Source organism: Dufourea novaeangliae, unplaced genomic scaffold (genome assembly GCF_001272555.1).
Source record: "Dufourea novaeangliae isolate 0120121106 unplaced genomic scaffold, ASM127255v1 scaffold248, whole genome shotgun sequence".
In the NCBI taxonomy this organism is placed as follows: Eukaryota; Metazoa; Arthropoda; class Insecta; order Hymenoptera; family Halictidae; genus Dufourea; species Dufourea novaeangliae.
Window position 1 is genome coordinate 3,114,675 of NW_015374156.1, and position 23,153 is coordinate 3,137,827.

The window sequence follows — 23,153 nt, forward strand, 5'->3', positions numbered from 1 at the left end:
CATTGGGTCATGAACACTACCATTGGGGCTATATGGGACGGATATTGCCTGGAATTTTGCGAATCGGGGAAAATTACAGGCAGGAATGGAAATGCCGAGATTATCGCGTTTATGTGATTTTAATCGAGTTCTAAATGGAGGGCGGTTCAAATGCTATTCGTTCGAGGCTTTATGCGTTCTGTCCAATGATAATATTCTAGATGTTGGAGCTTGTATTTTAAAGATCTAAGACCGTTTTTATTTTTTTATAGTATGGTGTATATGTGAAGTAATAGTTCGAAGCGTTCTGGATTTAATATTTTAATTTAAATTTTTATGGTACCAGAGCTCATGGAACAGTAGCTCATTAATTCCGTTAAAACATAATAAAAATCACGTAATCAGTACTGTATTACAAAATTATTCCCAATCAGTTTCAGAACCTTTCTCAAATCTTTCTAGACTAGTATCTTTCTCTTCCTTTAATGACCAGACCTGGTCCCATACTTCTGGCCGGTAATGTACCTCCTCGCCCGGTCTAAATCTATAGACAAAAGAACGAAAGCATAAAAGAGATTCCAAAAACTATTTACAGGTGGATCCAGCCGAGAACGATTCCTCTCGCCAATCGCAGCGCCATTCAATCACACCGCGCCCAGGTGGAGCTGGTAGAGAGAGAATCTCCATGAAAAGCGAGGCCATCAATCTGACCCGGGCAATATCGTTACCCCGTCAGCCGGGTGAATCCACGAAAATGTTATTCCGGACGTCCGCATCCTTTTTGCAACGTAACCACACAGGGACGAAGAAGACGGTCGGCAGTGGTAGCGCGTCTGAGGGGGGCTAGGTGGGAGCTGATGGGGCGCAGAAGGGGATGCAGAAGGGGAGGACGTGAGCAAAAGCACTAACATCAGCAGCGCCAGCAGCTTCACCTTTGCCATGGGGGGGGGGGAAAAGGAAGAAAACAGGGAGCCGCCGCCGTGGAAGGTTGAGAAAACGGGGCCGGAGTAGGGGAAAGGTTCGAGAGCACGGTCTACGCGTGGCCTCGACGTCGTTTCCTGCCCTGATTGGACGTTGGCTCGTGGCCGGCGTTCGCCATTCACCGGAAACCCAGCAGCGCCGGTGGAACGTTCGCGTGCACCAAGCTTCCCTTCTCCTCCCAACCACCTCACCTGCTTCCATCCTCACCCCTTCCAAACCGTCTTTCTTCCTTTTCTCCTGGACCGGCTGCCTGGCTGCCGAGGCATCATCGCTGGTTAGACCACTCTTTTTCTCCTGCTGGCTCTCTCACTCTCTCTTTCTCCGCTCCCCCTGCACCTGAATCTCCGTGGAACCGAGAACAGAAAACCTGTTCGACCGGTTTCGTAGGTGCTACCTGCGCGTACCGAAGGGTATACACGAAGCCGGAGCTCCCTTTCGTGGGTATAATTGTAACGATACCGATGTCTCCGACCGTGCGCACAGCCTCTCTCCGTTGGCAGTGGCTTCAACCCAGTTTCGACTATCCAGCTCTCCTAGAACGAGACTAATAGCCCATTCCGTCAGGAATGTAGTAACCTTCTGTACTTGTATATCCTTGGGACCGAAATAGCTAGCAGGAGGGAAAAAGATGTTACAAATCACCTGTACGGTGGACACGCGGCGATGATCACTGGAGGTTCTAGCCACCTTTAATCGCGATTGGTCTAATCGAGAAAGGATGAGATCCTCTTCCTGTACACTTTAATTACGAGACTCTCGGTAATTTTGTGCTCGAGATGTTTGTCAAATCATCCTGCCACCTTCGGTAATCAGTCATTGGGCTGATGGAGCTGGTTGGATGGTGGATAGAGGCTGGGGTATATAGTTATTGATCGTGGATGTATCGAGTATAACGATCTTGGAAGATTCATGGAATTAGATGGCCCTCCAGAGTGTTTAGAGTTTTAAACTTGTTTCGACTTCAACGATGAAATAGTATTAGTGTTAACCAATTACTAGTTAGGCGATGATAGATGATTAAATGAAAGACTTCTCTGGATACCCTAGCACCTGCAGAGCTGTCCCGAGAAAAGAGAAATAGAGGACAGAGTTTTCGGTGCTCGTCAGATTTTTCATCATCGCCGGTTATTCGCAAGCTCTTCCGTCTTAAGTGCTCGACTGGAAGGTTCTCTTTATTAATGTCTTCGCGTTTAAAAAGATAATGGATTATAGGGGAGGCGAAGAAATACGCCATTGACTCGAGGGGTGGATTTAGATAAAAGAGTATGGTAATTCAGTGAACACAGCCGAGAAACAACAACGACTGCGATGTAAAATTCGATTTCTGTTCCTTTCTTGCGCGAAAGTGGCCCCGGAATATCGTTAAAGGACACTGAAATGAAATCTCCGACTGTAACGGCTGCATATTTTAATCAAAGCGTTTACTTTTATTAGCACACCGCGCCACTTCGCTGGGCGAAATCGCTGCTTTTTTTCTTGTTTCGCGTGTTTCTGATCGGTACTGGAACGAGGATTTATTCGTGAAACGTTGACTGCTCGATAAAATTTGCAATGTTAAAGGTGCCATTACTACACTCCTTTGCAGAAATATAAGTTGATATGGATATCCACAAAAATGATAAATCTTTATTAACTGTTATTAGGGTGAAGGATGTACGGTAGGTATTTTATTCCTCTGCAAGAAACGTGAACAACTGCATAGACAAGATTGATTACTATTTGCCCTGATCGGACTTATAAGATTGAAACTTGCAACAAAAACATTAGAATTGGATTCTAAAGTCTAGAATCTGAAATTACATGAAAACGATGCAGTGATTGAAAGCATGTTATCTATTTGCATTTTTCCCTAAATGCATATTTATTCGACCGAACTACGTACAAAGTAATAAATCTTGTTTTAAGATGAAGAAAGATGTAGCATAGAAAGACGATAAAAGCAAATACAGTAAGGATACATAAATAGGAATCGGATTGCAAGTGCTTCATACATAATTGTTACTCCGATAGTACGTGAACAAATGTGTAAGTCACTGTATTTCATCTATATGGTAATAAAATAATAAATAAAACATTAATTTGGACGTGCATACCATTTCAGTATTTCATAAACTGATTGTAGGGCACCGTCGATGTGGAGACAAAACTGACCCGGTACGTGCCATCTTGCCTCGCTGTTAAACATTTTCCAGCACGACATTGAATCAGACAGAAAATGTTTCGCGGATCCGTATAAATTTCGAAACCCATACCGGCCCAGGTTGAAATTGCTCTTTGTGTCATGTGTGCCCGGCCATTTTTCGGCTTGCCCCCGCCCGCCATGGCGAATATCGCAGCGGGAAGATACGATCCTATTTAAAAGCATAACTTGAAACTTTCGTCGTTCCCCCACCTCGCAGCCGTGGAAACTGCATAACTCTCGCCCGAAGCACTTATTACCTCTCTAACTTTTGAAACAGCCGAGATAAATGGCCGCTTCCTATCCGAGTGTCCCCCGGGGGTGTCCCCTGTGTAATGCAAATTAGAGTTTCACTTTTATGCCCGGCCATTGATATTCAATTGGCATAATTCACCATCCGGTCTGTCTGCTATCCGTCAGAAACGAGATCTCGGAGGGTGAATTTTTGGTAACATACCGTGGCAACATTGTCGTCTGTCACGCAAAATTGCTACATCCAGGTACTTGACTCTATATTCCATCAATTCTCTTTCAGATTTTCTTGGCAGTGTCACTGATCTTGTAATCACTTCCGTTTCAATTGGCCTGTTGAGCTATACTATCACTGAGATCCAAATATTCGATCGGGCAAACTGAACGTCTGTTGGACAACTTATTTGGGTATGGGACGTGAACGGTGGTGTCGCTAATGACGGAAAAGATCGAGTCCAAGTGATCTGTATTTAAGTAAAATATTAAATAAAATACACCTGGCTTCTGGAAAGACGAATTCATTCTTACGTGTTAAACGGTTTAATTAAACTTTGCAGGTTTAGGGGAAGAAGTGGCGTAGAGAAAGGGCCTCCTGCCATGCTCCTACCACTTGGTATTAGGAATTACTGAAATTTATGCCAAATTAACATCCGATTCAACATTTATTTCAGTACCTGGAATAAATTTACCAAGCAGTAGGAAGCCCTTCTCCTGCGTCACTTTTTCCCCTAGTGGAAGCTGAGTTTGCTCGTGGGGGTACCTACATGGAGTAGTCAAAGGGGTTGAAGAGTTGAAATTAATTTACAAAGATTGCATCATAGAAATGGTACGAGAAAGGTTTTTTGACAAATTTTTAATGACTTCTGTCAGAAGGTATCACGGTCTACATGTTGGTAAAAGGGTAATAACAAGTTTGAAAATTCTTCTTTGCACGTTCAATTTTTGACACCTTTATGGATACGTAAAAGCAAACTGTATACTGAGCTACCGTTACTTCTCACTGTTAATTATGAAGAATGATTCATTATTACGGAAGATGGTGAAACTAATTTCTCAGCTAACTTTAGTAATATGTGCATTAAATTATCCTCCATGAAAAAAACTGTAGAGACTAGAAAAAATCCTCTCAAGCCAGCTCGTGAAGTAACACTTCGGAGGCTGGTTTCATCCCTTAAACTCGACTCGCCGGGGATAAAAAGAAAGGACATCCCATATTTTCGACGCTCCGCGTACCAACAACGTCTCGTAAAAAAAAAGTCCCTGTTAGAATTTTTTCCCGCTGCTCTTTTTATTTTACGCGTGAAAATCACAAACTACATCGTCCTGCCAACGGAGCAAAGGAAACATATTCACCAAAAAAAAAAGAAAATTCTTACTAAAAATTTTTTGAACCGTTTCAAAATTCTTATCGATGCTCTCGAAATTTTATCGTCCCTCAACTTCGTTAATGATCATTAATCCGATCGATTCCGCGAGGGGGGGGGGATCAAATATTGATATTAATTTTCCTGCTCTTTTCACGTGTAAACGATTTATTAGTTTCATTGAACAGTGATTAACCAGGTCGTGCAAGTTCTCCGTGAATAGTTCCGCGCGACGTAACATCGTTTACCCCTCTGTTATATATTGTATCGCAATGTTGACTCATTACGGGACCGTAAATATTATTCCGTGACCGTCGCCGGTAATATTGGATCAATAATGGCCGGGCCACCTTCCGTTTCGGCGATGCTCGAGAGAGATCGCAACGCAATACAGGCGTCGATAGTTGGTGGATACGCCGATCGATGTCGATCAAACGTTTCTGATCATCAGGTACATTCTCGAGGATTAACTTGTTAAGCTTGCACGTCGCGAACTGAGATCTAATTGTTTCATGGAAAATCGATGGTTCGTATGTAACAGCAGATTGTTTTTTGGACAGAAAAATAAAGTAATTAAAATGTTACACAAGAGACTGTGATATTAGAAGTACATATATCTAAAATCTCTGCCATTCGTAAGACGTATGGATAAAATTCATTCTCTCTAAAGGATTAGTTCTATCTAAATTATTAAATCTCTATCTCTATCTATTATTAAATCTGTCTATACTATTAATTCTATATTTGCAAGTAATTTTCTTAACTCTCGGGCGGCAATGCCTGGGTCCACCTTGACCCGAGTTATCAAGAGTTCCATCTAACTAATCAGCTTACAATATTTATTTAATTTAAGCTTCGAGTTGTTCATGTTAAGTCATATAAAAAGGCAGGTCTCCTTGAATTCAAAAGTATGTTTAAATAGAAGGAAGTATGGGGATCTAAATGGACCCAAGCACAGCTGTCTGTACAAATATTAAAAACGTCCGCTTTGCGAGGGTTAAGCAAAAACTGACGCAGATAAGTGTACGTTCTCAGGTTAAGGACGTGTATTAATCCGAGGAGCATCGTCCCATGACTTATTAGTTCAGAAAGTACAAACACAGTTGTTCATAAGTATTATTGTAATATACCTAGTCCTAATAAAATCTTATTAATCTTATTATCTAAAATACTTTTTTACACCAAACAGCATTTACTCCAAAAACATTCAACAATTTCGTAATGCCTTTACTTCAACCTCATATTCGACAAGTGCCCTAATACTACCTCATAGATTATAAAAAAAGGTGGAAAAGTGGTAGTACTAAATGAAAAATGAAATCTTGAACAAATCTTAGAACTTAGGCCAAAAAGTAGCTTCCTCCAAGTATGAACATCTATTTAAGCCCTGCAGTCGATTCACTCTCCGATTCTGGATTGCATTCCCTCTGAGTCCAAATACCTTCCTGGTGTTGAGTTTCAGCCTAATTTCTACTTAACACCACAATCCTACGATTGTTCTAACCTAATTTCTATCTGGAGACTGTTTTTAGCCCCGGACCTAGTTTCCCAATCCGTAGTTTTAGGCCTGAAGTATGGTACGAGTCCAATTCCAGGTTGGCTTTCGATCCTGGTTCATGGCCAAGAACCGAATTTCAAGCTAGCACTAAACTTCCATCCAGGTGTGTGCGTTAAATTTTGTTCAAACACTTAATGCCTGCGCCAGCACTGAAGCAGAGATGTCGATAATTCCAAGCGAGACTTTAACATGCTCGCAACAACGCGACTTCGATTACCAAAGAGGCGTAGCGATTATTTTATCGAGTCATTCTGAGTCGCAGCCGGTACGTGGCGAGCAGAAATTGGCAACAGGTGGAACGACGGGATTGCCGCAGAAGCCGCCGCCCTGATCAATACGTAATTACGTGATTCTACACGACACTCGGTATCCCAGGCGTCGGCTCCCGTTTCCATGTGTTCGGCCGGCGCCTTCAACTTTTGATACTGTCCGTTTAAATGTTTCCGAGCCCGAGTATCATATCCCCGGGTTCCGACGGTGGTTAGGATTTAAATTATTACAGATAAAGACTCAACCCCCCCGAAACGTGACACCTCGCCTCGAACCCTCTAATCCGATAAACGTCCGAGCTGTTAGACACCGAACTTCCCGTAACGCGGCTATCACGACGGGTCTCGAAGTAAGTTCCTACCCGGGTGTCGCTGAGATTTGTTTTATCTTCCCCGTCTCAGACAGCACGACGTGTAATGCGATTAGCGACGAGGGATCGTTGCAAAAATGTAATCGCTTCGATAGGCTCAAGTGTTATATTGTTAGACAGACGATCCTCCTCTGCGCTTCACTTGGGATCCTTGCGGAAAACATTGCGGGGAAAAGTTTTCTTTTTTATAAATAAACAGATGTATAGTTCTTTTTAAGGAATTTCTGGATCCACTGACAGGAATGATTTACAACTCGAGCTTCACTTCGAACATAATCCAGACCTCAACTATTACACCACAATGGTAAAAATATGTAATCTTATTTTAAAAAAGAAACATCGATGACCTTGGAATTTCGAAAAATGTGACCATGAGGACAATTTTTTACTTATCACAGTATTTGCCATCAACAACATGTGAGATATTTAAGGTGATCGTGTTAAGTGAGACATCATGTATAGCTGTCTGATGCGATAATGGCTCTAAAAAGATTGCAAAGTTCTTTCGAAATTTGTTTGTGAACATTGTCCTTGAATTATTTGCCGGTGGATACGCACCTTAAAAGTACCATTGCTGAATCAATGCACGTTTCTGGTATTCTACAAAATAACTATTCAAACGTAAAGTACTTAAATACAATATCCTTAATAGTATTACAATTAAAATTAAAAAAATTTGTAATAACAATAACCAGATCTAAATATACACAAAATCTGTACACCAACAGAAAGACTATCGTAAACAACCAGTTACGGGGACTACAGGTAAAACATTCATCCTATGAGCAGTTAAACAGTCAACATCCAATTAATCATCTTCGGAACCAACTGGGGGAGACAACGGAGGGAAGACGTCCCCGAGAGAGGCACCGGTCGGTGGTCTTCGGGCTCGACTTTTTTTCTCCCGCGGGCCACGTATAACCCGCCACCGGGGACGAAACAACTTTTTCAATCGGAACGTTAATTCAACTACCGTCCCCCGTAGGATATCCGTCCGAGCGATATTTCGCCCGGACTGGAATAGAGCTCGTGCGATTCGTGCACGGTCCGTTTAGGCGGCGCGACGGTGTGCGCGAAACTCGTTTTCGAGCACGCACGACCGAATCGGTTCCCTGATACGGGGAAAATTCACGTTGGTCCGACGAACGATACGTCGGTATTCCGTTAAGGGCAGTATACACCTAGAAATTTCATAATTTTTTATTTTTCAAATTTTATATATTCTTAAAGTATGATACCTTGAGAATATATTTACAAACTTTCAAGTTGATTCGATGAAAATTGAAGGCAATACAGTAAAGTCGCGTTAACTGCGCGAAACTGCAAACGAAAGAGAAAACAAAAATAAAAAATCTATTCATTCCTCCTTACAAAATCCACAAAAATCTACCTTTTTTAGCCGTCTTAACGCGCATTGCAGAACACTCTTAAAAGGGTCGATTTTAATGGGTCGACGCGCAGGTAACGACTTCGTGCAACGTCGAGTCGAACACGAGAATTCTGACTCGCATCGTAGAAAATATGAAAAGAAATATATATTTGTTACCACGTCTACCCGAACATTAATTGCTGTGTTTAAAAAAAAGAAAATTATATATTTATGCCGGGCGTATAAAAAATTAATTTTTAAACAGTAACAAGCCTACTTTTACATATTGCTCGAGTGTGGATAGGATTTTGCACGTGTCTGGACCTGGCTTTAGGTGTATATGCTCCACTCGGATTTCGATTTTCATGCGGGGGGGGGGGGGGAAAACGTCTACACTAGGGTACGGGGGTGGTGAACAGCAGGGAGCAACAAACAGACTAGGAAAAAAAATTGTATCCGAATACGCAACAAAGGCCATTGTCCCAGGGGTACGTGTCACCGACAGGAGATTCCGATCGAAGTGAAATTAGTCGCGAGCAATTAACGTCCGCCCGTAACACAGATATAAATCCGTCGTGGGGGGTTGTAGGGGTGCGGAGCGTGCGCCAGAGGAGGAGGAGGGGATCAGCCAGGGACTGCCACTCGGTCAGGTACGCATCAAAGCGAAGTAATGCAGTTGCCAGTCGAACGCACGTACAATGCCCGGCTAATGAGTCAGCTCTTGATGAACCTGCCGACGATGACGCGCGGCGGCGGCCCGCGGATTGTCCGATCGTTTCCGCACACACATACACAGCGTCATATCGGCCCACGCCACGGGGTCTCTGGCCCCCGTTACTCGTTAAATCCAACGATAGATTGTTCCAGGTGGATTACCGTTGGGGGGGGGGGGATTTGTTTCGTGGAATGCGGGCCGTCCCCCGTTACAGCGTCCATTATAGGGTAAAATAAAAGGACAAAATGAACTGGACACCGAGGAGGATGCACAGGAAGGTTTGACGAGCGTTTGACATATTTAGTTCGTTCGATTGGCAGCCACACTGTACCCGCCCGATCGGTTTCGCTTCTGGGACTAGGCTGGATGCGCGCAGCACGTGGGGTCGTGGGTTGGGTTACGTTATTAGGACGTGGTTATCTTTTTCATCTTCTGTAACCTGTGGGTAGTTTGTAGTACGTTTATATTGGAATGAAATGACGCCGTGAAAACAGTATGCTTGGGATACAAATAGGATTTATAAGTACATATTTACTGGGACTTTAGAGTCCTCTGAAATGGTCCATAATGGTACCGGTACTTAGAGACACCATGTTTAGCTATTTGTATAAAAGAAATGTAGAAAATAAGGAAACCATATGGGGACAGTTTTCAAGTAAATAATGATTGTGGTAAGAATAATGGTAACATAACTTAGGCGTTAAAAGGTTAAGTGACATATTCACCGACGCGTCGGTCATTGACGACTGACCGAAAACTTTCCGTTTGTACCGCGTTGCAAAATGGTTCAGGACGCTGTTTTGGAAGTTTAAAGTTTAATTTGAAGTGTATATTTGAATTTAGCCCCAATCTTAATGTCTATATCAAGCCAAATTTTCTCCTTTATTAAAAATTTGAAGTAAGGTCGATCACAGCTTTCAAACTAATTGATCGATAGACAATTGTAGACCGGAAATTAATAGAAATCTGTACTATCCTTAGAAAAAAAAACTACTGCCTAGAAAAATTAATTTGCAGTGATCGTTGCGTGAAGGAGTTAAGATGATATTTTCAATACTTCAAAGATCATTTATGTATAAAGTGAGAGGTTTCATTGTTCTCACATGTTAATGATGAAGCAAAGGCAGTGTTAAGGCGAGAATACACGAGTGTACAGGTGACTGCCAAATTGCAGGAACTCGTCTTTGATACGAATGATAGATAGACAGGGAAGGGTTGAATTGCCAGTGAGAATTCTCAAGACTGAATTACCTCGGATCGAAGGATTTCCTGGGGAAATCATGACTATAATGCCATAAATTGTAGGGTCTGCTACTTCCCTCGACCGACCGAATCGGTACTAATTTTCCTATGACTGAAAGTAGCTCGACATTGACAAATCGAAGTTTAAATGTTGGGAAGACGAATGGGAAGATTCTTCTGGCGATAGTATTTATATTCTTCTCAGCACTTGATGAACCTCCGTTAATACAGTAAGTACTGAGTTCAATAATGAGTAACTTCTGGCTTATAACTTTTGCAAATATATTATATTTTATAACTAATACTGATCTTGTCATCAATTTTAATAACTAACATGAAATTTTATTTTTAGTATTATTTTTGTTTCTCGATTATCACTTGATATATTTTCTACTTCATCCGACTGTTAGAAATAAACAGTCACAATAATAAAACAAGTTAATCTTCGTGTTTATTATTAGACAGATCAAAATTATCATTGATCGAGAATGACTACCATCCGTTTCACTGATGTGAAGTAGATCTCTACGTTAATAGTTAAGAAACTCAAATATTCCCTCCGAAAATAAATAAAAAAATCCAAAAAATAGTTCTATTTAATATCGATATTTCCGATTTCAAAATAACAGGGTACGATATATCAGTTTCATAATTTTAAAATAACGATTTAAGGGTCTGGGCGTTAAAGGGTCCATAGCAAAATTCCACGGTAACACGACCGTATCAACGATCGAAATGCTAAACAGATTAAGTATACACGACAAAAGAATCCCACGATTCCGATCGTCTCGACGAAACAAACCCCGTGTCTCGTCGGACCTAGAATTGCCTCGATTCACCGCACCAACGTCTCCATCAATTTCCCCGGTGCCTGCCCCTCCCATAAAAATCCGCCAGGCGTTCGTCGTTAAGGACACGGGGGAATTGCAAATCTTCTGATTATTGCATCGATTGCACGGAGACTCACCGTCGAAGAGAGGCGGACCGCGAAGAACCGGGGGTGAGGGGAGGGGGCTAGAAAAGGAGGGAACAAGTCAGGGAAAAGGGAGCAATAAAGGTGTACACACGGCGCGCACCCGGTACCCTGCATTGGGACGATTTTTCCAACGGAGGCTGTGAAACAGGTTGTTCCGGTGAGGCGAGCGAAAAAGAATAAAGTGGGGAGAAGAAAGATTATAGCGAGGGAACGAACGCACGGACGGACGAAGCACACAGCCGGTGAACCCCTGGCAGTTTTTACATTCAGCTCGGTTCAACGCACGGCAAACCGTGACCCCTTCCTCCTCTTCTTCTTACTCGCCGGCAGAACAGCGGTCGTAAGGATAACGTCGCGCTTTTTGGTCGATTTCGGAACGTTGGTGACCGGAAAACAGAAATTTACAACAGGCTAATCCGCGTGTCCCTTTGGGAATCGAGGTGTGACGGAGGAAAAATCAATTCCTGGGCCCCCGTGTCTCCTTGGGACTCTTTCGCGACAGAAAAACGACAATGTGCTTGCGGGGAGATGTTCGATTTGGTATTTGGTCGTGCCACGGGGATTTGAGAAATTTTATTTTTAACCCTTTGAGGCATATGAATTATGTTATAAGGTGACCTGACTAGTGGACGAAAAATTGTATGTAAAAATGAGTCGATTAAGTTATTAAAATTAAGCACATGATTAAATATTGATCACTTCAATTCATTGTTTCGTATTCAAACAAATTTCGCGGCTATTAGATGAAAATGTTAATTTACTTAACATTGTTCATTCACTGGTGAAATCTGTATTTTTTTTCTTTTTTCTTTAATTAATTACATTTTGGAATTTTACAAAATGGAATTTTCGTGTTCCCAATATTTATTCATACTATTATCATTCGAAATTCGACTTCAATAGTTACAGAATCTTTTAAGTGATCATTTATTGGTGCGTTTACCCTAGTTATGTTTCTTACCGCAATTTTTAGTCCAGATACTTAACACTAAACTTACCACGACCGGTCTAATGACCGGTTTTGCCGTTCTAATTTCCTATCTCTCCGAAGGGTTCGGTAGGTATAGTGTTAAAAACTGTTCAGATGTGGATGTATATATTTTTTTTTATTTTTTATTCGAATAGCTAAATATAGTGTCTCTGAGTGCTGGTACCATTTTATAGCATCTCACAGGACTCCAAAGAAGTAGTAAATCCACACTTATAAGTCCAAGCTAGGTCCTAAGCATATTGGTCCACGGCAACATTTTACTGGGATATAAGTGGTTGGTATTACAAAATACCATCAGGGCGGAAAGAGTTGCGACAGATCTTACGTTATTATATCGTATTATACAGCCTCGCAAGAAAAACGTCATAACACGTAATTTTTCAGGAGCAGAAAAAGAAACTGATTCGTTACGTAGTATTGCATATATTAATCAAAGTGACAGTTAAATCTCAAAAATAAAATTCTTTATCATTGTGAATTGGCTGAATACACTCGTGAACGGTTGTGTGTATTTGTATTGCGCAGTAATTATTTGGAAAAGTATAGTAAATATTGAATTACAGAAAATTGTAATAAATATTGTCCACACACAGTGAATACAATAAATACTTGCACAGTTAAGTGGTGTATAACAAATATACAGAATGGCAGGAGAAATATATGTACAATGGCAGAATACTATATAACATAGGATTTTATATATTATTTACACCCAGTGGGTAATTGTGGCTAATGCAAAATATCTTCTATAACATAACTTCTTTCTACACTGCACAGCATAACTATAAAACCACCCCAAAATTTTCAATCCTCATCTATTCTGATTAAAACAAAAACGAACCACTTTTCTTCTAGAGGAACATAACCTATCCTTTTCTGGGGAAATATTATTAATGGCATCCTTCCTTCCTATTTATTCCAACCAAAATACATAACAATTGAAAATTTTAGAGTCACGCCACGTATAATACAAAAATCAAAAAAAGAAATATCTTTCCACAATACAATCTCCTCTGGAAGATGTTCTAATACACAAGAAAGACACTTTGCCATGCCCAACCCGATACCCTGCGATTGTTTCGCTGTTTCCGTTTCCGAGAGTTAAATAATCGAAACAGACATAGAAATTGAAATTTAATAGCATCGAGTGCATTCGCAGCCGGGGATCCCGCTCGCTTTCACAGCCGATTGGTATTGTTTCGAGGACGATATGTTCGCTATTGTGGGTGGGGGGAGGGGGGGAGGTGAGCCGCGACAAATTGCCGGGGGATCGATGTCGAGAACATTCCGAAACGTCGGCTGGGAGAGCCTCTCTAATTGAGAATCTTCCAGGGAAACGTTGGAACTGCCGTGACTGGGATCGTTTTTCGAAAATAAGAGTTCGATATCTGCAGCCGAACGGGGTGAGCCCAGAGCTCGTGAATGGCGCCGGTTACGAGGCAGCTCGTAATGGAGCTGACGGCCTTGTAACGCGCGAGCGTAAATAATCGTGTACCCTCGCCTTGATGGATCTTACACTTGCTCGAGTTTTTATGGTAATCGTTGTGAATGGCGCGGCGGGGGGAATATTTTGCCCGCGAGACGTGAATTCTTTCGGATCCGCCTGATTCTCGATGAAGATTACGCTCGAACGATCGCCGCGAGTCGAGAATAACAGGAAGCTCCTGAAGAAATTCAGGTGTTTCTTTTCGTTTTACTTTTACGCATGGAGACCTTGGGAAACAATTTATGGTGAAGTCGAAAAGACGATTCTGCTAAGAAAAGTAGACTGCGGTTGGGCAACGGATATTTTTAAGCGAGACGAAAATGAAATGGGTATTTAGGATCGGTAATTTAGCTGATATCCTTTTAGATATTTCGATTAGTTTTTTGTACTTTAATGTAATAGACTGGCCGAAATTTTTGTACAGTCCAACCATGTTCTTTGGTGAATTCTTACAATTATAATCGTAGTATACAGACTCCTCTCGATTATTGTCTCGAACAGGGGTATGCGCCGGGACAATAATCTTATATGTAGAAATGTTCAGATTCTCATAAATTCATTTTTGCCCGAGCCTCGACAATAAAAACAGAGGGTCAACAAAGTATGCGCTTGGCAGGTTCTAGCCCCCCCCCCCCTACCAGTGGTGGGGATAACGCCTAGACAATAATCGTGTAGAACAAGCCAGTCGATAATCAAGAGGAGTCTGTAATTGGCGTGTAATCGCGAGGTGAATCGTCGAAACGGGTTTGTTGTTCGCCACGCCGCGAAAGAAAAAATAGCAATTTTTAAAAATCCGTCGGAAAATACCGTGACTAGATAAGGGTGGAAGATTTGCGTTGGATAATATCGGAGTAGCGCGTGTCGATGCACGGCGGTTCGCGGGCCACGCGTAACAGATAGGGGAAGCAAGGCTGCCACCGAAAGGGGCGTAAAAAGGGCGTCACCGATAGCTTATGACACCGAACGTTCCTATTATTGATGAAGTCACCGCTAATCTGTCTGTTAATGCGACACACGGGGGCCGTTTTACTGATAACTTCATCCAAAACCTATTAGAATATCGCGTAGATAAACGGTACACTAGGGTTCTTTATTTTGTGAAACCGAGTTTTATTGGACACCAGATGGAAATTTGTCTATCTATGTGGACTCTAACGAGTTCCTAATAAAAACCTATTAACACGTTGAATGTCACAGTTTTTATTTTTGGGACACTATCGTGATAAAATAGATTTTTGTTATTAACAATATAAGTATTTATGCGTGTGTCCGTATGGAAATTCAGAAGAGAGACGTTCGAGGATAACAATCACCGAGGATCCAGTTGAATGATACTTTGAGAAAATGTGAAATTTAATAAATAAACTTCGAGTGTTTATACAAGTATACACCTTGCTTGTCTGTTTCAGGAAAACTGAGATCAAACAGAAATTTCTTTACTGTATTAAGGATTTTGTTACGTCCAAATAAAGGAAGGAGTTTAATGTTTTTGTATATTGTGGTTTAAACAATTACATACGCTATAAATTTATAAAATCCGCAGTGTAGTATTAAGATAAAGAAGTGACATTTTATTGGGTGTACTGATAAGTGATCCAATATTTTCTTTTTGTAAACTGATAACATAGTATAAACTTACAATATCTTTCTGTACATTTCTGAAAGTGGTGGCAAGTATTGAATAATATGGACAAATATCAGTGAAACGCTGTTGGTTCCTAATTTCCTAGAGAATAAATATTGAATTTGACAGAGTATAGTGGATTACTTATTCGTATACCCACTATAATTACTAGACTGTCCATTTTATGCGATTTTAGAATTGAAAAATATTGTATTATGTTAACACAGTGAAAATCTTGGTCTGAGAAATAAATTCTTTGTTCCATCCTTGCTTTTACAATTAATCTTTTAAATGAATTTGTATGAACATTCGCGTTCCATTAATTTCACATGTTTAGTAAATATTTAACAGTCAATTTAAGGATATTTAAATTATATATGGACTTCACAGTAATTTATCATATTTATGAGCTTGTTAGAAAACATTGTTGCTCTCTGTTTAGTAAAGAGCATATACTTCGTGTGATTCCTTTAACCCAGAAACCAAAGTTTAGAGCCACGTTTAAGAGGCCGTTGGCGAAAGTATAGCTACGAGGAATATTACAGCCTTCAACCGCAAATGGTTAATACCGTGCGGTTAGTTAGAGCAAAGCTAGGCATCTTCCCTCGGTCTTATTTACAAGTTCACTGCGAGCGATTAATGCTTGCCACACGGGGAGTAATTTGATAGGCTCTGCGGAAAGCCGAGAAGAAAATGTTTCTCGGTGAACATAACGCGATATCCTAACAGAATGTTTAACGCTAATTATCGTATTTAATTCATGGTGTATTTAATGAAAAATCAGTAATCGAATACGTTACTTCAAAACCTCAACAATTTTACTATTCAAAAATTAAAAAATCACCGAACAATTGATATGTAATCTTCGAAAACAATTGGCAATACATTGACAATTAAGAAATACGATATAACCCACTTATTTAATTAACCGCGATAGAATCAGGTCGCTTGAAAAATGTTCGTAATTTACCGTGAATCGGACTGAATCCGTTTAATAAGACGTGAAACGAGTTTCCGTCCGGTTTCACATTTCCTTTTTTTTTTTCCTTCTGTCGACGCTTTCTCGCTCGGAACTATAACGCGTGTCGCTGGCCGATTACGGGGGCGTTTAGAGACGCCACGATAACTCTACGATATTCCGTCACGATAGGCGGGCGAGAAAAAAAAAGAAAAGACGCCTGAGGAGGGCAGACCCCCACGACGGTCACGCGCCGATTCGTTATTCATCGGGTATCGTGTAATTGCGGATCGCCCGTTTAAGCACAATTTGACGCTACACGCCCGCTACCGTCTCGACGTACGCTTCGTCCGCTATAAAGGGTGTCCGCGCTAAGAGTATACAGTCCGTTATTTCCTAAATTATTTGAAATACGGAAAAACTATTTATAAAATCGAATGACACCAGGGGGGGCCTAATTAAGCAACGGAATTCGTCTTGAAACGCACTATCGAGTGATCTAAAAAAAATATATAATTCCATTTAAAAAACCAAACTTTACCTACATATCTCTTAAAATGATAATGTTAAAAAAATTACCATAGTTTGTTGATTATCCCCTTTGTGCCATTCAATTTTATGTAAACCATTCTCATATTTTAAATAGTTTAGGAAACAACGGATTGTATACTGCTAACGCGGACAGCTTGTATGTTACTGATTTCAACCTTGAAAATCAGGTAAATGGCGCGACAGCTCGTCGCGTCAAATATTTTCATCGATAAAACGGGTGGACAAATTATACAGGCGGCTACTTTCCCACGGTGCTCGCGTACGACCCGTATACTCTCATATTCAGTGGACATTATAATTATTAAATGCGATTACTTGTCGCCACGTCAATGAAACACGTGACCAAAAAAGTAAATTTTAAACGATTTAATTTTTCCCACCTCGTCTGCTCTTTTTACGAAGCTTACAATGGCTTGAATTCGATGCATTTAAAATTATGATTGTTGTCATTTTTATCGGATATGTATACTATTACTTGGTAAATTGTAATTGTGGTTGTATAATTTAGTGAACCTGGTTGTGTCGCTTCAGTTTGACATATTTTATGGTAAATTGTAATTCACTTTAGTCTTCACTTTTTAGTAAATATGTAATGGACCGTAGTCACGTTTCTTTTGATGTGATTATGGAACTGACAAATACACTGCGTAACATAACTATAAAACCACCCTAAAATTTTTAATTCTTATGAATTGTGGCTGAAATAAAAACGAACGAAAGATGGCAGAGAATGGATTAAGCTTCCTTCCAATTCTACACGAATAATAGTTTTTAAATAAACTATTATATTTGTAGAATATTATACGCAAAAGTCACCAACGATCACTCACGGAAAATTGTAACATTATCGACAAGAATACAAGTTTCATTAAACAAGTCGTCGATTTGGACATCTAAAAATTCGTTCGTTTTCAGATATCTACCTAGATTAACTCTAAAAGTGAACTATTCTCAAACATAAAAATTCATATTTATCATAAAATTGTACTATTTAACAAGAACAATGTCACAATTAATAGTCCCTATTTTAATAATAAGCAATATTTCATTAAAAATCCTCAAAACCCAAAATGACAGTTCGATATATATTAAAAGAAAAAACATTTCCATTGCTAAATAGCTACATCATTGCTACAATACTACAAAAACTGTCAAGCCGCTATCCTGCAAAAATTTACTTTACTCGCGATTAGTCGAGCCGAACGGTACCCAAGTACCCTGGAGAGACAAACAAGATATTCAGATACCCAAAACAGAATGAGACGACGGAAGAATCAAGAGACTGAAGCACCAACGGTCCGTAGCGCGTTCATTGTTGTTAAGACGAGAAACATTTCTCGTCGGATGAAAGGGGAAGTTTAAAAGCGGCCGACGGGAGCAAAAAAAAAATGCGGAGGAGTAACGAAAAACAAGGCGAACGCCCGGGATTTCGAATTGAAGGGAACGAAACCCCCAGCCAGGAACGGTCGAACTCTTAATCCGGCCTTGTTTTTCACCCCCTCCGCGTCCCCTTCGCGAAACGAAACTGTTCGAGCAACAATAGAACGGCCAGTGAGAAGTTTCGAGGCTCAGACCGGTGAATAGTTCCGAAGGCAACTTGAACCGAGAAAAATTAGTTTATCGGGCTCCATCGCCCTTAATTATTAAACGAGACGCATAACACAAACGATCGTTGTATCCGACCTCCTTCATAAGTCTGCGGTTGTAAGGAGAAACGCTACAAAAGAAATTTAAGTTTATGCATTAATCGAGCTTTCGAATATAGGATTTATGTATTTATCAGCAAACGAATGCATGAAAATAATTTTCAATGAAAAAAAATGTAAGTCCACAAAATTTGGAGAATGCGACGATTATGATTTTATGATCGCTTTGTATGTCTTAATTTTATTAATCTGGAATTAATTAGATTGGAAAATCCAATAAACCTGCCCAAAATCTGAATCTGACTCGTGGGATCATTTACAGCACGCATGGAACCAAATAACAACAGACAAAATACACAAACTAATGAGACGAATTTTAGATAATTTAATAGAATGTTAGAAAATTTTTGCGTAAAATGAATATCGCAGTATCATTTAAAACAAGACCAACAGTCTCAATTAAATTTTCGACGAATTAGAACTTAAAAACGAAATAAAGTGTGTCTGCCTACGTACGACATTTTCCACTGTGGTGGTCAATCTATTGTCGGCGGTCACACAGACGAAAAGTAAAATTTAATTTTATTACACTAATTGGTGAGACTTTTATTGTAACATTGAATACGTGAAGTCTTTATAGTCCAAGGATCCAAACTATTTAAGTAATAATTATTTAAGCTTTCAATCATTTTCTATTGATTTAGTCAGGTTTCTTCACTTTTCCGTAAGTGTCCTAATACTTTTGGACGGTGGTGTAAATACAGAGAAAAAACGGGACGAACAACGGGCCGCCGAGCCGCTCTCCTCTTGAAAACGTAGGATCGTAATTCTTCGGCTGTTCCGCTTAACGATTCGCCATTCGATTTATCGGCGGCGGGGCAGAAAAGTATCGTGTAATTTCCGCTTTCTCGCCTGAGACGCGAGTTCTCACTATTTAACTTTATACACTCGCGATGGCCAAACGGATAAAGTACACTTTGTGTCGTTTTCTTCGTTGATGAATGCTTTCGAGCGCGAGAATGTTGCGTGCGAAGTATCCATCAGCGATGGGCCTACGGATCTCGTCGTTTATAGCTTGGAGAGCAAGTGTGCAACAAGAAAATCGGAAGTTTCGCGAACGATCGTCAGATTTTCCTTTTTATTTTATCCATAATGATAATGGTAATAATAAAATAGTTATTACACCACGGAGAAAATGAATGTTCAGAAAAAAGACAAGAAACAAAGAATACAGAACTGAGGAAATCAGAAGTGGTGGAGAGACTAGTTATATATATATTTTAAACTTAATCTAATAAAACACTTTAAAGAAACTTGTGGATCTTCGTTTATAGCTGGAGCAAATGTGCAACAAGAAAATCAATAGTTTCGTGAACCCTCATCAGGTTTTCCTTTCATCTTGAACCAATACAAACTAATAATAATAAAATCCTTATTACACCATGGAAAGAATGAATATACAGCGGAAAGGAGAAAGAATATAGAACGATAATAAAGAATTCAAAAACGGTGAAAGAAACGAAGTTCAGCTTAGTTATCATTTTTTAAACCAAACTTATTATAAAACCACTTCAAGGGGAAAGTTTTCCAGTTAATCCATTTTAGAAACGGTGTTGAAAAATAGAAAATAAAAAGGAAGCTCGTAGTGACTTTATATTGGGATCAGGCACATTCAGGTTACAAGACAGAAAATTTGATCGAGCACACGATTCTGTCGTGCTCCTCCCAATCCTTACGTCAGGGCAATACTTTGAACGGGCTTTCGCAATTTAATACGATACTCGGGACGAAACTTTCGATTCAAGGTGCGAAGTCCCGCGTCAGACGAGGGATAGCCGAGTTACTGACGAATAAAATTCAATTTCGGTGGCGCGACCGTAGGACGACGTGGTCATCCGACCTATCCCCAGGAAGTTGGTGACGGGAAACGCTTTAAACGAACAGTTTGACACGTTTTGGTGCTAGAAAACTGGCACAGGAAAGAATCAAATATAAAGCGATTTCCTGGAAACGTGCTACGAGTCCGACTCATTTGCAATTTAATTATTAATAAATTCAAGCTAGGGTGACAATGCAAACTACATCTTTGAGGGGGCTAACAGTAGTTTAATGTGTTAAAACGTTGAATTTCAGATAATGTTGCGTTTGAAAATGAAAATGTAGATGAAAACGATATTATTGAATTGTGAAAAGATGAAAACGTAGATGTCGAGTACTCTTTTTGGAAAATATTTATAAATGTTTTAATATCCAAATTGTGAAAGAAGCTATAAGTAGTTTTTGAAATTTGCCAGTTTAAATTGTTTATTGACAATACCTTTGTGTTAGTCCGACTCTCGTTTTACACATGGTATCTAAAATTGGATGATCTCTTTACGAGCAAACAGTGATTGTTGCGAACAATTTCTCTGTATATTAATAGTTAAAAAGATATGGAAGGTCTTCTATAGAATCTAATTAGACAAAGTAGAACTATTACTAACAAACAAATTATCCTATATTTCCTTGAAATTTCTTCTGTTGATCTTGAACTTCAAGGTGACCTTCCTGCATATTTTCTTAAAAAGTTTATATTAATTTCGAGAAATATATTTTTGTCTGAGAGATTTATTAAATTGGAAATCTTTTTTCAAGTGGAATATATCTAATTGAATATGGTTGCAACATAAATATTAAAATAAAAATTTCTTAATATCCCTACAAGTGTAAATTGTCTATATTGAATATCATTGTGTAAAACTCTGAATTATCGGTAAAGAAACTGGAGTTCAAACGACTTCATAATAATTGTCAAATTTGAACAAATCGTTAGTGTCGTTCAGGCAACATTTTGCGATACGCTATACAAACTGCAATAAAAAAAAATAAAAGAAGGCTAGAGGATCGTTGAACCATATTCTCCTAATGACGCAAGAAACTACCTCCGTTCCGCTGAAAGTAAATAGTCCCTGCCCCCATTATCATTCCGGCTTTTTAACGAGTTGCCCCACTAATCTTATTCCGTGCAAATAAAACCGGGCAGGATGCAAACGAGCCTGATAAATGAATCATGCGCGGACCATCGATCACCGGCCGAGTATGTTTTCATTCTACCGCTTCAATAAACCGATTAAGAATCGTGTAAGTTGCCCGTTCGGCGGTTAATTAATCGAACCAGAGGGGCCATTTTAAAATTCCGGTAAACCCACGGTATTTTCGACGCGACGATGCTCCGATCTTTGCTGAAAAAGTTTCTACATCGTTTGTCAAGTAACATCGTCACGTGTTCTTAAGATATTATTACATTTATATGAGCTAAAAATTCAATTCAGTTAGGATGCAATAGAAGTCTTCAATAACTGGTAACTAATAAATTATATTGCTATACTACTATTAGCTAACAAAAATTTCTTTTAATATCTAAATTAATTTGATACCTTCATAAAAGCTATGAACTCTCTGTTTTCTTATTATTAATGTGCAGTACAAGTTACGTAAAATGTTAAACAGTATTTTACACAAATATTACTTCTTTAGAAAGCAATGCCTTGAAAAAATGACAGCCAATGCCATGAAAATTGAGAGATTTATTTTCTGAGATTTATTCTCCAATACTTTCCATATACACCCCGTTCATAGGTATTAGGACACCTGGTCTACATAAAGAAAATGTGTTGTTTCCTAATAATTATATATTTTAAGCCACTTTTATTATTCTATATTAGCATAAGTCTTGTATATCGAGCTTTAACCCTCCGTTACCCCCCTAGATATTTTATGACACCAGCGAAATTTTGCGTTCAAATATCTCTGGAACAAAGGGATTGATATTAAAAAAAAAACTTTTAACATTCAACTTTAAAAACTATTGGATCATATACTAGAGATCCCAGGAAGTATCCCTGAATTTTTTCAGATTTCTTGGAAGCCCATAAGATGAAAAAAAATATGTCTGCACGTAAACACTAAAACTAACAGGGGTCACAAAAAATTAATATCTCTTAAACAATATGTCTTTCGACCTTCATTAATTTTATGATACTCCATTAAAATTCATACTCAACAGGTGTCCCAATATTTATGAACGGGAGTATACTTATTACTGACAATTGTTAATGCTTCTCAGCAAGGTGTCCAAAAATCCTATTGTTTCCAGTACTCGAACACATCCATTCTACTACGTTCCCAAAACATATTTCCCACAACAAATCATCAATTACCCACGAATCCACCGCTAAACATGTACTTCATCCTCCGAACGACGACAATAACGTTCGCAACTCCGCCAAATATCGCTCACTAGCGATACACGCGAAAACCTCGTGGGACAATCCACCATATTCATCCCAATCACGAAAACCGAACGAACCGCACACCGAACCAATTAAGAGTTAGACACACGCGTTATACGGATGAATTCACGGGTGGTGCTTCAAATTTCACGACCGCGCACTGCTATTCACGGGTTATTCAAAACAGAAAATATCACTGGTAGCATCCGAGATTCGGAAGCTAATGTCCATTTTCATCAACCGCGCGCAAATTCGATCGTTCCAGTCTGTTCCACGTTTTCTTCTTTCTCACCAACTTTATTCCCGGTCGTGGCTTCGGTCGTCAGGTTCGAACGGATGACGGCGAATCGACGCGTCGATCGTCGAGCGT